The 13962-nt window shown below is 48.3% G+C and overlaps 1 protein-coding gene across 4 annotated transcripts in view; it reads left to right on the top strand.

The window, feature by feature from the left end:
• The window catches only part of rbms3 (RNA binding motif, single stranded interacting protein), a 166132-nt gene that overhangs the window by 51189 nt on the left and 100981 nt on the right, over positions 1–13962 (top strand). The window lies entirely within an intron of this gene.

Raw genomic sequence — 13962 nt, 5'->3', positions numbered from 1 at the left:
CACATGTGTGTGTGCACATGTGTGTGTGTACATGTGTGTGTGTACATGTGTGTGTGCACATGTGTGTGTGTGTGTGTGTGTATGTGTGTGTGTGTGTGTGTGTGTGTGTGTGTGTCTGAGTGAGCAATCAGGGATCAGGGCTGAAGGCTTATGGGCCACGGTTAGTCCGGCCTACCGGACCGTTACCGGGTGGCGTCCACCTATCCATCACCTTGATGGCGTGAGGTGGAACGCGTTCGCCGGCATCTGGTGGAGTCGGGTTTGTTGTTGGGTTTTCATACGTCAAACTAGTCAGAACCGGAATCCAGATTTGATCCACGAACGCGAGTCTGAACGTAGGAAAGGATTTGGTGTCACTTTTGGAAAAGATGAAGGAAGACTTGCTTGAACCGAAAGGTGCATTAGGATGGAAGCCCGGTTCTGGTTCCAGTTTTGTGTCCAGATCTAGGTCTGGGTCTGAGTTGGGGTCTGGTTCTGGGTCCGGATGGAGGCGGGACCATGACCCCGACGTCGGGGGGTTACAATGGGAAGCTAAATACCAGCGATGTTTTCATCCTTGTCCATGTGGAGCTGATTGTGAACGGCTGTGCCTTCAGCCCTGGGGGGGTGGTGGTGTGTAGATGGGGGGGGGCCCCACCTGGCAGTCCACTCGCTCCCCCCCTGATTTATGGTTTAATACATTTGTGCTGCTGCCATATGGCTCCCCTCCCACCCCGCTCCCCCCTCCCTCGTCTCATATCTCAACGTTGCTCATCTCGGGGGCCTCTCAATCAGGGTAGACCCCCCCCACACACACACCCCTACCCCCCCTCTGTTGCAACAGGGCCCTCTCTCTGCTTTGCCTATGCTGCAGTTCGCTCCCAAGGTCAGTTTGCATCCCATCCTGCCTCCGTCAGCATCCTTGAGTTCGCCAGCAGGCCCCCCCCCCCCCTCGTGTGGCGCGATCAAGACCCGTCGTCAGAGGGTGGGGGGGGGGGGTCGCATTTCCATTCGTAATTAGGATACCGACACTTTTTCGCTAATTGTCACCGGTAGTTAGCGTCGTCAGCCCGCCGCCCCCCCAGGGTGGAGTCACAGATAGGGTCGGGAGGAGAGTGGGAGGTCATCCCATGATCTCATTAATGACCCCCCCCACACACACACACACACACACACACACACTCAGTTCCAGGCCCGGGTGTCAGATTACTTTTTTTTTTTTATCCATCTTCATTGCTGCATTCAGAAGGTATGCCCCCCCCCTCCCATAAATATCCAGGGGGGGTGTAACTCACACCAAGGAGTTGCCATTCTTCTTCCCTCGCCTCCATTTTATGATGCATATTTGAGATCCTATGCATATAAAATTCATACAACATCTGTGATCAGTTACCAAGCCGTTTTTATAACGACAGGAAAATATTCAACACCTTATGAGCTGGTGGTGGTGGTGGGGGGGGTTTAGGGTTTATCCCCCCCCCGTAGGTGTGGGGTATTGTGTTCTAATACGCGTTAGCAGTCGGCCCAGATTAGGATGTGAAAGTCAGAGAATGAGATGAAACAATAACATTTGGCTTTCTATTGATTAGCGCAGCGGGGCGTAGCATGTGCTCCTCTTTAGCTGAATTATTGATTCTGAAAGAGGATGTGTGTGTGTGTGTGTGTGTGTGTGTGTGTGTGTGTGTGTGTGTGTGTGTGTGTGTGTGTGTGTGTGTGTGTGTGTGTGTGTGTGTGGCTGCTGGGATGAGAGGATCCTTTAAAGCACGTGTGTCAATCTCGGCCCGGGGGCCAAATGTGGCCCTCCACATCATTTTATGTGGCCCGCAAGAGCATAAAAGGTCAGCGTATCTAAAAATAAATAGGTCAAAAGTGTGACTTGACCAAAAACTACATTTCCCATAATGCACTAATTCATCCCATTTTAACTCTGACTAAACGTGAACAAAGTTAACGTCCTAACTTGTGTCTGATGTTATTTTTCTTTATTGATTGATAGTTTGATCCTTGATTGATGGAGTTCTGTGGGTTTAATAACCTGACAGATTAAAAGGATTTATGTTAGAACAGAGAAACAAACAAACATGCTTTTCCTGTGTAACTGTAATGTTTGTAACTTGAATAATGTTTGTAACCTGAATATATAATAATTTCAGAGCTATGTAACATTAAGGAGCATAAATTAAAGGTGAATAAAAGTTGGAATTACAACAAAAACCTGTCGAATCAGTCAAGAATGTGGCTTAAACGTCCTTGTTTGGAGCAGCGGTGGTGTTATTTCGCTAGCTGGTTGCGCCCTTGTCTCGCCATGACGCGCCTGATGTCAGCGGTCGCGATCTGGAAACAGGAAGCCGTCTAAGTTACGCACAGAACCCGAGAGCCCGAGTGGGGGGTGGGGGGTCAGGTGGAGGTGGATTTAGCAGCGGTCACCGGCCTTAAGTCAACACCCGTCAATGGGGCTCTTTGAGGGCATGTGCGCCTGTGTCTCGCCGCCAGCGCCGTTTATACCGTCTGATTCTTTAGAAATGCGGTAAAGATGGTTGGAATGGGTGTGCGTGTGTGTGTGTGTGAGTGTGTATGTGTGTGTGTGTGTGTGTGTGTGTGTGTGTGTGTGTGTGTGTGTTTGTGTGTGTGTGTGTGTGTGTGTGTGTGTGTGTGTGAGAGAGAAAGAAAGCCGGAAGAGCGGAGGATGGATGTTCCAGGGAGGGACCGGTTCAAAGCGAGGGAAAGGGTTTGGCTGCGTTGCACGGGGGCGATCCATTGTGCTGCAGAAATGATAACAAAGCCGACTAAATCCTCCTTTAGTGCCTCCGTAGAGGAGGAAGAGAAGGACGCAACGCCAGCAGGAGGAGGAGGAGGAGCAGCTCCTTCATGGAGGAGGTCAGAATCGCCCATCAAGGGCTTCTCGGGCAGGAAAGAACCCGGATCTGCCGCCGTCTGTCCAGCTGTCCGTCATCCGGCCCCCGACAGCTCCATTTGTTCTGTAGCGGTGTGTGTACACACACACACACACACACACACACACACACACACACACACACACACACACACACACACACACACACTGCATTAGAGGGTACTTTTAAGCCCTTCCCATCCATCAAGCGACGGCTCGGCCTTCGCCGCCTTTGCCGCGCCGCTGTACATTAAGGGTTCCTGCTTCCCGTAGAGGAGGCGGAGCTTCCCATCCTGATCCGACCCGTTTCATCTCTGCAACCGATCGTAAGGAGTCGGTTGGATGCACTAGGAGAGGGAATTTAAATAATGATAGTGGCTTTATTGTTTTTAAAGGTGGGCGTTTGTCTCCAAGGATGGGCGGAGCTTCCTGTTGGCTATAATAATCATTATTATAAAGGCTGATTGACTGACTGACTGATTGGACCTTTTTAGACCTCAAATATGTAGATGGTGCAAAACGTGAATAATTAGTGATATAAGACGGAATCTGCTTCTTCCTTCTTTTCTGGCGTTAACAAAAAGCCGTTTGTCCTCATCTCACTTATAAATCCACCGAAGAACGTAAATGGCCGATAATATAAATTTCTCTTTATCCGTCTGATCGCTCTTCATCCCAAAAAGGTTATTGCTGATAATTGCATCCCTAAATCAAAGGCGTGCGACGCCGGGGTGCTCACATCCGACAAACGCTGAGGTGTGGTGGTCTGGAGAACCGGGGGTCACATTTGTCTTCCATGTTGTTGAAGTGTCCTTGAGCAAACGAACGGAACGCGGCGCCAGCTTGGTTCTGGAGGTCAGCGTGAGAGATAAATGCGTGAAATAAAAAAATGACGTGAGGTTTCGGCGCCCCCTGGGGGAAATCTTGTCTTCCTGAACTCTGGAGATAGCCCTGGTTGGGGGGAGGAGGAACTTGCAGCGTGAACTTTAGTCGACTTCCCTTCGACTCTGAATCTCCTTCACGCTGACCCTCTTTATAATCGTTCGCCTCTTGTGTCTGGTGCTTTTTGCATTCCTTTTGCTTTATTTCCGGGAGCCCCCGCCGTCCACCGGGCACGGCGTCCTGCCATCTGTGACGGGCGTGGCCGAAGAGAGTCCTCTGATTGGGACCTGGTAACATATGAAGCATGTTGAAGTAAGAAACACATGATCTGCTTCTGACCGGGCTTGAAATGAAATCGTCCAGGGATCACCGGAAGAAAAGATCTAATATAACTAAAATGATTTTAATCCGTTCCAGTCTTGTAAAAAAGCCACAAATCTCCTAAATTATATAAAAAACAAACATATTTTTATCAACCAATAGACACACAGACTTTACCTGTGTATAATTAATTATATATAAGTTACGTAAACAGTGATAAAGAATGAAAACAAATGCAAAAGTCGCGAGAACACACGAGCTACGTCTTTACTCCACCAATGAGAACGAGATCCGGTCTCACTGATGTCGTATCCATCCGTCGACTACCAGTGGTATCATGAAGCACAACTCGTATCTCAAATAATTTGTACGCCGAGCATTTTGTTTCTTCAGGTACTACTTTATTGTAATTTTTGCTTTAGGGGACGTTATTTAGGTTAAAAAATGCGATCGAGGTCTCTGCTCGGGACGTAACAAGCCGGTCGAGGGTGAGGAACGGGGGGGAGGGGGTAACAACATCTCGTGAGAGACAGACAGGGTTGTCTTGCCTGGCGGTAACCGAAGCTTTCGCCGTCTGTTACGTCTTCTGCCCCGCCTTCAGGAAGGGGAGGCGACAGCAGCTCGCCTTGATCGCGCTCACCTCCTCAGACTCAGCCGGAGTAATTGCTCCCTACATTTTTAATGAGTGTCACAACACCGGAGGATCTCCTCATCGCTGCTCCTGCAGGAGAAGAGCCTTTTCACCTTCCTGACGGATGGTGTCTGAGCCAGGTGGAGGCACTTCTTAAAAAAAAAAAATCTCCCTCATCGTTTATTGCAGAGAAACATTTCCCATGATGCCTCTGGTTGCATTCTTCGGAGAAACGAGAGACTACTCGTTTCCTTCTAAATTCCGTTCATTATCAGGCTGGAATCGACGTCTGTGGTTTGACCTATCACCAGACACGCGGTGGCGGACTGAGCGTGCCCAGTGGCAATGACTTCATAATTAAAACATTGTGCTATGTCGGTTCTTGTGAGCGCATTCCGCAAAAAGTCCTGGAAACCAGAGGATTTCTCTGGACTGTTGGAGTCAAGAACCGGAAGACTCTCAGGAAACCCTTTCCTGAGGTACGCCGAGGGTTTATGAGCCAACCGATGACCCTATGCTAACGCTAGTACAGTACCGTCGTTGGTGTAGGACGCACTGTCGTATTCTCGCTGCCGCAGTAGCTGCATGTCATGCGTATCTTTGAAAAATGGCTCCAGAAAAAGCCAATTCTGCCATGAATGAGGATCAGCAAATAGGCATGAGGGCTTGAATGGCTGCCAGTGCTGTCACAACCCCCCCTTCTCCCCCCCAGCCACAATGAGCTTCTATACAAATAAGGATATGTGCACCAATTTAGCACAGTAGATGAACCTCGCGAAGCCTTGTCGAGCAAGACGGGGGGATTACGAAGAGCAAACTCGCCTTTATTCGAGTCAAACGACTTGCGGAATTGGCACCGTTTGGCAGGTTCGCCAGGATTCCAAGACTATGTTAGCCGGGGTACCGGTGGTGGTGGGGGGACGGTCCCAAATGGGACGGGTGGGCGGAATGAGTTATGTCACTGGGATGCCGATGCGGGAAAAGCGAGCCGAGCCGTTGGAGTCGCGAAAGCAGGATAAATGGAAGAGGAGAGGAGCCTTCGGCGAGACGGAGTCCAATCAGAGCAGAGATGATTATTCTTCATCAGTAATTAGTAGCACATAAACAGCCATTGGCAACAGAATTAAAAAGTGTCTTTATGATAAGTAGCCTTCATGCGAGGCGCCGGTTCTATTCCCTTTCAGTAGTTAATCATTTCGCCTTGCAGATAGCCCACCCTCCCCCAAACGTACCCCCACAACTGTGATGGTTTAAAACGACAAGCGTATTAGTGAGAACGCCGCACCTTAACATTTCCAACCTGCCTTTATTCAAATGCGTTGAATATTACGTGTTTTGAATAAATGCAAATGTTAGCATTTTAGCACTCCAACCGTTGATGAATAGTGACTTTTTTTTTTTAATCTTGCGGTATTTCTTTGTCCTTGGGCTCTTTTTAAAAAACTGTTGGAAAACAGTGGCTTTGAAAAACAGTTGCTAATTCCCTAGTTTGCGTTCTTTCTCTCATTAGCCGTCTTGAGGACCCCATGGAGGACGGCTATCCATTATTTATCCGTAGCCCCAAAAAACAACAGCTGCATGCTTGTGTAATCGCCATATGTTACCCCCCCCCCCCCCCCCACCGTATCGGGAAGGAACGGCGCCGTATATATGGAACTCCAGATCAACCCGCGCTCTCGAATCGTTTCCTTAATGCTTATTATTTCATGCTCTAAACGGAGAAAACAATGAGATCTGGCCTCGCATCTCAGAATTTGGCGCCGCGGCTCTCCGTCGCCGAATAACATTGGGCGTTCCTGGACCACAGAAGAGGCTCAAATTAGGATTTAGCCGATAAAGCAATAAACCCTGGTAGTCGCTGCGGTCGGCGCCATTCGGAGCCGATTCTGTGTCTTCAGCAGTTCGGGTCCGCAATTAATCACCAGGCTGACACCGCCCAACCTTCCTGGGTAAACACTTCAGCGATGGCGAGCCAACGTTCTCCGTCACAGCCCCCGGTGCAATCGTTAAGACGCCTGTTGATACTCGCCGTTTCCGAGTTGTTTAGGATTGGAGGGGGGCGACTTGGAGTTTCGGAGCGTTCTTGGCTCTCGCGGCTAATGCGAGGCGGAATATACTAGCATATAGCATCTGTGTAGCGCCTGCGTGTGATAGCGTTACTGGGATGACTGCATGGCAGCATTGGCTGGCGTCGCGGTCCGTAGCGGTCCGTTTTCCCTTTATGCACCTTGACGTTATCACTGTACTCAACCCCACACTCATCTTGTCCATGTTGGGGAAAACGCGGCTAATCGGAGCGACCCGATTGGTTTTCTCTTCCGCGCAAGCGGCCAGACGCCGTCTGCACGTTTGACCTTCCTGCAAGAATCCTTTTATTCTTGGAGCTCATTTCATAAAAGTCATGAAGAGCATTCCGTCGCTCTGGAGTCGAGACGGCGTCACAGTGTTGGAGCTAAAAACGCTCCCTTCTGTCTTTAGTTACAGGATATTAATACATAATGAGACGCGTTTTCTGCTCTAAAACCTTTTGTTGATAGTAGTTTACAAAAATGTCCTTTCTTCCAAAACTCTTGGCTTCATCATATGGTGTTTTAAACACTCCGAAACAGAACCGGCGTCTCCCTCTACGCCGACGACCACCTGATTTATCTCCCACTGGTTTTTTTGAACCCAAACTGATTGCCGGCGTCTCCTTCATTGCGCTTAAACGCCTAAACGGAAGCATGTGAGCGACGTTTCGCACCGTTTCGGAGCGCTAACGCACACAATGACCCATACTATGGTGTGCCTGCACAACAGCCTGGGAGGAAACATGAGAGAGCTGGATGTTAATCGTGGAGGAAGGGTGGGCGCCCCGTCGGGTTCGCTGGGTTCACTTGAGGGGACTGACGTGTAGCTCGCCCTCCTGCAGCCTCTCTCTCTCTCTCTCTCTCTCTCTCTCTCTCCCTCTCTCTCTCTCTCTCTCTCTCTCTCTCTCTCTCTCTCTCTCTCTCTCTCTCTCTCTCTCTCTCTCTGAATAATTTATCTCATATAATTTATCTTTCTATCTCATTCACTCTCACAGACAAACACACCCACACACACAGAGGTGCAATTATCTCCTCATGCGCCCGAACACACACACACACACACACACACACACACACACACACACACACACACACACACACACACACACACGCCCCGAAGGTGGGGGGGTTGGGTCCTGGGGCTGCTTTGCCGGCTGGAATCTGCAGAGGGGAAACCTGATAGGCATTCCCTGTGCCAAACACATGAGGTCACCCTGACTGACTGATCCTGTGCCCCCACCCCCACCCCCATTGCCCCCCCACCCCCATTGCCCCCCCCCCCCATCCTGCCGTCACTCTGATTCAGTCAGTTTACAACCTGACATCTCTGTGAAATCCACTGCAGGACTAAAGAGGTTTTTCTTCTGGTCTTTCTGGAGCTACCACACCGTCTCTACATGCCCCCTAACCCTAACCGCCCCCCAGGACTGAAAAGCTTTCAAGCAGACTTTAAAGAACCTCTGGTCTATTCTAACCCGGGGTCTTTAATCTAATTTTGGCCATTGTACTCGTCATTGTGAGCAAGACCGAAGACCCGTTTTAGGGATGTCTTAAGAACAAGAATATTTTTGAAATTAACATTTTTGATCAATTTAAAAAAAAATAAAGGTAAAAAAAAAGTTTTTGTTGGTACCATATTTGATCATCTGTCCTCTTGTCCTTTCAGATTTTAGTGTTTGCATGTGAAAAAAGATGACAGATTTCATCCTAAATTTAAAAAGGATAAAGACTGAACATTAAACTCCTTTGAGGAATTTCCCCCCCCCCCCCCCCCCCGTCAGTGGAAGTCGACGTAAAAACCGTCTGCGATCCGGTTAACTTGTGAAAAACAAGCCGGTCGAGAGTCTTTCAAACTTGACGTCGACGAGAGGTTTGGTTTTCCAAAAATGGAAAATATACAGCGAGTAATCTCAGCACTTTCATCCTGGGCGAGTCTTTGAAATCGCACCCAAACCCAAACAATTGCTTCAACTCAAAGCGCCGGTTTCAGAAGGACCCGAAACATGTGTTCTTTAGATCCCAGCTCCTGTTCCGCGGTCACGCAGGCATGTAGCATGGACACCCACACACACACACACACACACACACACACACACACATACATGCACTCATGCAGATAGCTTTCCATGCACACACAAACATACGCAAACCTCCCGCCCCCACATGACACAGCAGTCAGCTCCCGCTCCCACGCATCTCATGTTCTTCCCAAAACACGTTGGAGTGGAGATGCATGATGGCGCTGGCGTGGTTTTGTTTTCGTTGGCGGTCGTCGACGAGCCCCTCGCCGCGTCTCCGACACTTGATCATTGTTGCAGGCCCCACAAATCTGCATCGCGTCGCTCGCAGATACGCGCCTGTGAGGTCCCATTGTTAGGATGGAATGTTGGGCTTTCAGGGGAAAGAAAATTACAGCGAGCGTTGATTTAATTATGTTTTGGAGCTCCCTTAGAACACAGCCAGGTAAATGCATTGACATTTATTGTACAGCACGCAGCTGTTTATTGTAATTATTGTGCGACTGTGTTTAGACGAGTCTGATTGTGCGGCGGCTACACCTGTACGCCACATTCCAAGCCCAACTCCAAGCAATGGAATGACATCACCGCTGCCAACACGACTGCGGTGAGTCTCGTACAGAACCGCCAGTGTTTAACACTCTTTTTTGTGTTTCCCACCCGTCGCACAGCAGAAGAAGTCGATACAGGATCGGCTCGGATGTGTGCGCTTTTTATTTTCCTTCTCGTAAGCATGAAATCTCTGTTGGCTCCACCGGTGTTTTAGATGTTTCAGAGCAGGCGCTACCCGAAATGACCTCCCGACAGGAAGTGACTCTGGCGAGTCATTTGAGGTTGAGTGAGGTTTAAAATAAAGGTGACTGGCGGTACTTTGCTGACTCGGGAGCGCCATAAAAGTCCACCCATTTCCTTTATTTTTGGGTTTGTCCGAAACAAAGGCGACACAAAAATGCAAGTTTTAAATCGTAAGACATAAAATCTTGCAAATGCATCATAACTTTTCAACATTTTGATGATGGTCATTTTTGTCAAATGTATGTGGCGTAATTTGGAAACTCTCTTAAATGTTTTTCTGGGGTCCGGCGCGTTCTTGACATTCAGAGTTCTGGTAAGGCAGAACATCTTTTTCCTTCAAATGTTTAAAATGACGAAAATAGAAGAACCCGGGACCAGTTCCAGCACCATATACGTTTCCAGGCAGCGGAGGCGTCACGTCAGGCCCATACGAAGCTCAAACCACAGAGTTTAAAGGAAAACAGCAGCTGTCAGGATGCGTAAAAGAGCGCTTCTTTTTCGTTTTCACTGTCAGTATAATTGTGCTGCTTTCCGCCGCTTCTCCTCGCCTCTCTCTTCGTTCTCCTGTTTGGCGGAGCAGGTTTGTGTTGCGGTTTAGAGCCTCGAGTTAATGGAGAACGTGGAACAGACTTGTAGCGCTGCCTCAGATCTGACCCGTGCAGATTGTGGGGTGACCCCGGCAGCGTCGCCCTGAGCCTGCAGTCAGAAACCAATCTCCTTGCTGGGATATGGTGCATGTTTTAGCAGCAAAACCCTCCAACACCTTCTACAAACTGTCCATCATTCCTTCAATAGAACCTGGTTTGGTTTCACCTTTGATGACCAGGGTTAGGAGGGGGTTTCCGGCTTTGTTTAATCACATTATACCCCCCCCCCCCGTTCCTCTTCGGACTCAAGACGGTTACAAACAACCTTTGTTCCCCTTGGAAAAGAAAATTGTAATAGACAAAAGTTCTTTAAATCAAATGCTCATTGCACTCTGGAGACTTGTTCACTATTAAAACATTTAATGAGATGATTGAAACGCCTCAGACGAGGATCATCAATGAGAAATCTTTGCTTCATGGTATTACAATCAAAATCAGAACGACTAAATTATACTGAAATGATCATTCTGGATCCTCTCCGCTGGAAGAGAGATGATTTTATCATCTAAAAATGCCCTCGTCTTGTGGTTTCACATGACACTTACTCTTCTTCCAATTACAAGCCAGGAGGGTGAAATCAATGCCTGCAGACAAGTGACATCATTAAGGCGCCTTTTTTTTTTTACGGGAAAACTGGAATCACACCTTCGCTGTTTAAAGGAGTCATACAAAGGAATGCACCCGTTCAGGAGTCATCCCGTCCACGTTGAGGGTAATTATCCCAAACACGCCGACCACCGCAAAGCTTCCCCACCTCACACTGAGACGCATTAGTTCCGTTTGAAATGCGGTGCAGGGTTGAGGCGGCGCCTTGTAATTCAATAAGGAGGCAAAGGAAGCCTCGCCAATCGGTTTGCGCTCGGACCGCTCAAGGTGAAAAGAATCGGGTTGAGGTCTCTTGACTTTCTCTTTTTCACGTTTATTCTCGTTATTCGGCAATGGAGCAACGTGGTCGAAGGTGGAAGTTTCAAGTACGTAAATATAGTCTTGTCTTCTTTCTCATCTTTTCTCCTTAGCTATGAATCTAATTAGCTCCATCCTGACATGTTAGGAGGTGTGAGTCCTAAACCCTCCCCATCAGCACCACCTTGTGCTAATAAATAAATGTATAATACATTTACATAACACGCACAATACAAAACGTATCCCCTGATGCTTCACCCGGTGATTGCTGACTGTGGAACATACGTCGATGTTTTATGCAGTAGCATAATCAACACCTGTGAACGCGTTTTATCTGAGGTGTCCTTTTTACCCCGGCATCCATTTCCTGCTCCGGGGGTGGGGTGGGGGGAATGAGGAGGAGGAAGAGGAGCAAGAGCGGGTCTGGTTTGAAGGGTGAATGCATCCCACTTCACTCTCAAAGCGTTTAAAAGCTCGTCTGATTCGGCTGCTTGTTTGCTCCGGCTTTCAAGGCGCGCCTCGGATTTCAGAAAGGGCATTTCAACTTTAAACCAAAGAGAGGCAAGTCCATTTATTTCTCTCTGTGCCTGGAAAAAGCTGCTTGCTGCTTTTATTTCCAAGTCCCTGCTGGGAGAATTAAGCCTGCCCACCAATTAGAGCACGCCGATTCTTTCAGACGATGAATTATGAAGAGCTGGCCATCGACCGGGAGCAGCAGCGGAAGGGGCGAGATAGAGGACCGAACCACCTGAGCGCCCCAGCTGCATCTGAGCACCGATATGAATACCCTTAACGACACTTCGCTCCGGTGTTTGCTTTTTGAGGGGGATTCTTATCATTTTCATTCCACAAACTGGTTAAATGCAACCATTTTCGGATACGGGTATATCCGATGGTAAAAAAAACCCCCCAACAACAACATTGTGGGGGTGGTGGGGCGACAGATAATGTAGGGTATTAGATTGCAACTTGCAACACCGGCTACCCTCAAGGTCAACCAATTCATTCTCGCTGTAGAATTTATTGCCTGGTTGTAGCCGAGGCAATGAGGTGCTGTGAACCTTGAGCTCATGTCTATATAGGAGGTCTTCATAGTTGTATAGTGGGGGGGGGGTCCTGCCTGCTTGTTAGCACTCCATTCGGGGCTCCAACCAGCTCGGGTGCCTCCAGCGTGACCCCTTGATAGCGCCGGGCCAAGGTCTGCTAATGTGCCTGCTTTTTTTTGGGGAACACCAAGTTAATGTTCCTCGGGTTCCATCGCCTCGTCATAAATACTGTACGTCTTTGACGTGGCGCCAGCCGACCATAACTCCACGGGAATGACAGGAACGCTACGAAATGAGGTGCCCGTCAAATGTGACTCCTGGCGTTTGTCAGTACTTAAGATGTATTAGACGGGGGGAAGGAGAACTGTTTTGTGTGGGAGCGCCCCGCCTTGCTTGATAACAGAGCTATCATTATGCATGAATAATTGGATGCATTCCTTTGATTTTTTTCTCCTCTCTTTTCACCAGTGGGCTGTTTAATGTAGAGGAGTTGTCAAATAAGTCGGTTGCAGGGAAAAAGAAGGAGCCAAGACTGATTACTTTATATGAATGACTTTTTTTTTTTCTCGCCCTTCCTGCAGAATTGAAATAATTCAGAGCCGTTAAGACGGGTGGGACTGTTGAGAGGGGGGGTATGTGTGGATATTGTGGCATGACGGGGTTTTTAAGTGTGTTGTGATTTAGTTATTTATTGTTTAGCTGGAGGGAACGAGGCGAGAAGAGAATACTGGTCCCTGTGATGTCTCTAAATAGAGTTCCTGACTGCCTACACGGCCGTTTGCTCGTACGAGGAAATGGCTGGTTCAATATCCGTTTGGTGAGATACGTTAAGCATGGTCCTCTTTGTCTGTGGAATAGCTGGAGTGCCCTTTAGCTGACTTGAGATGTAGTGTTTCCTTCTTTGTTGTTCCCTTGCTCGAGGTTAGACTACGTTTAAAACCGCTACCCCTCCTACTTTTGTTCAAGGGGATTGCCGGATATCGAGGGGTTGGGGCTATGTTGGGTTTGTGGCAACATGAAAGATACCAAAATTGACAGCGGTTTCCGAAAAAGGATAGAAAGTGAGATATCGCTGTTGTCTGCCGAGGGAGCAAAAGTTGTCGTCGATCATAAAGGTTTTTTGGCTCAATCGATTCTCTAAATTTAGTTTTTTGGGAAGCAAAAATAAGCTCTCTTCAGAAGTCTGGAGATTCAGAGCGCTCCATGTCGGAGACAGCTGCCACGGCGTTTTCTTGATCTGCTTACTTTGTCTTTGAGCGGATTCGTGTCGACTTTCTTTGTGATTCCACGCTGCCCATGAAGCCCAATCTGAGATGCTGGAGATAACTGAAGTTTCAGTCTGGAGAAAGTTGTCCACAACTGTTAACTTTTCCCAAATCATGACTCAGCCTCATTATCGTCAGTCTTCTCTCCTACACCTGTCATCCAGCTGTTGCCTCCCCCCCCAAAACAACAACAACATCAAACCGTCTGAGGGTTTTTCACTTTGTCTGCTGTTCCTAATGTTTATTTAAATGTCCCTTCAGATAAAATTCTATCTGTGTCCGTTCACGAAATATCAGAGATACCTGTTTGGGGCCGGTTTACCCTGGATTACAACAGCTGAGCCTTGAGATGAGTCTTAAAATACCCCCAGGCTGACGGGACAGTTGCCAGATGAGTTGGGGCCTCTTGTGGAAGTCGATGCCAAGCAGCCTCCAGCTAATTAATTATGCATTTTGAACACATTCTTCTTTGACCACCAAAGAAAGGATGCCATCCAGCTCTGGCAACGTCTT

This window comes from Antennarius striatus, chromosome 14 (assembly GCF_040054535.1).
Source record: "Antennarius striatus isolate MH-2024 chromosome 14, ASM4005453v1, whole genome shotgun sequence".
Taxonomy (NCBI): Eukaryota; Metazoa; Chordata; class Actinopteri; order Lophiiformes; family Antennariidae; genus Antennarius; species Antennarius striatus.
This window is presented reverse-complemented; position numbering and strand designations above follow the sequence as displayed.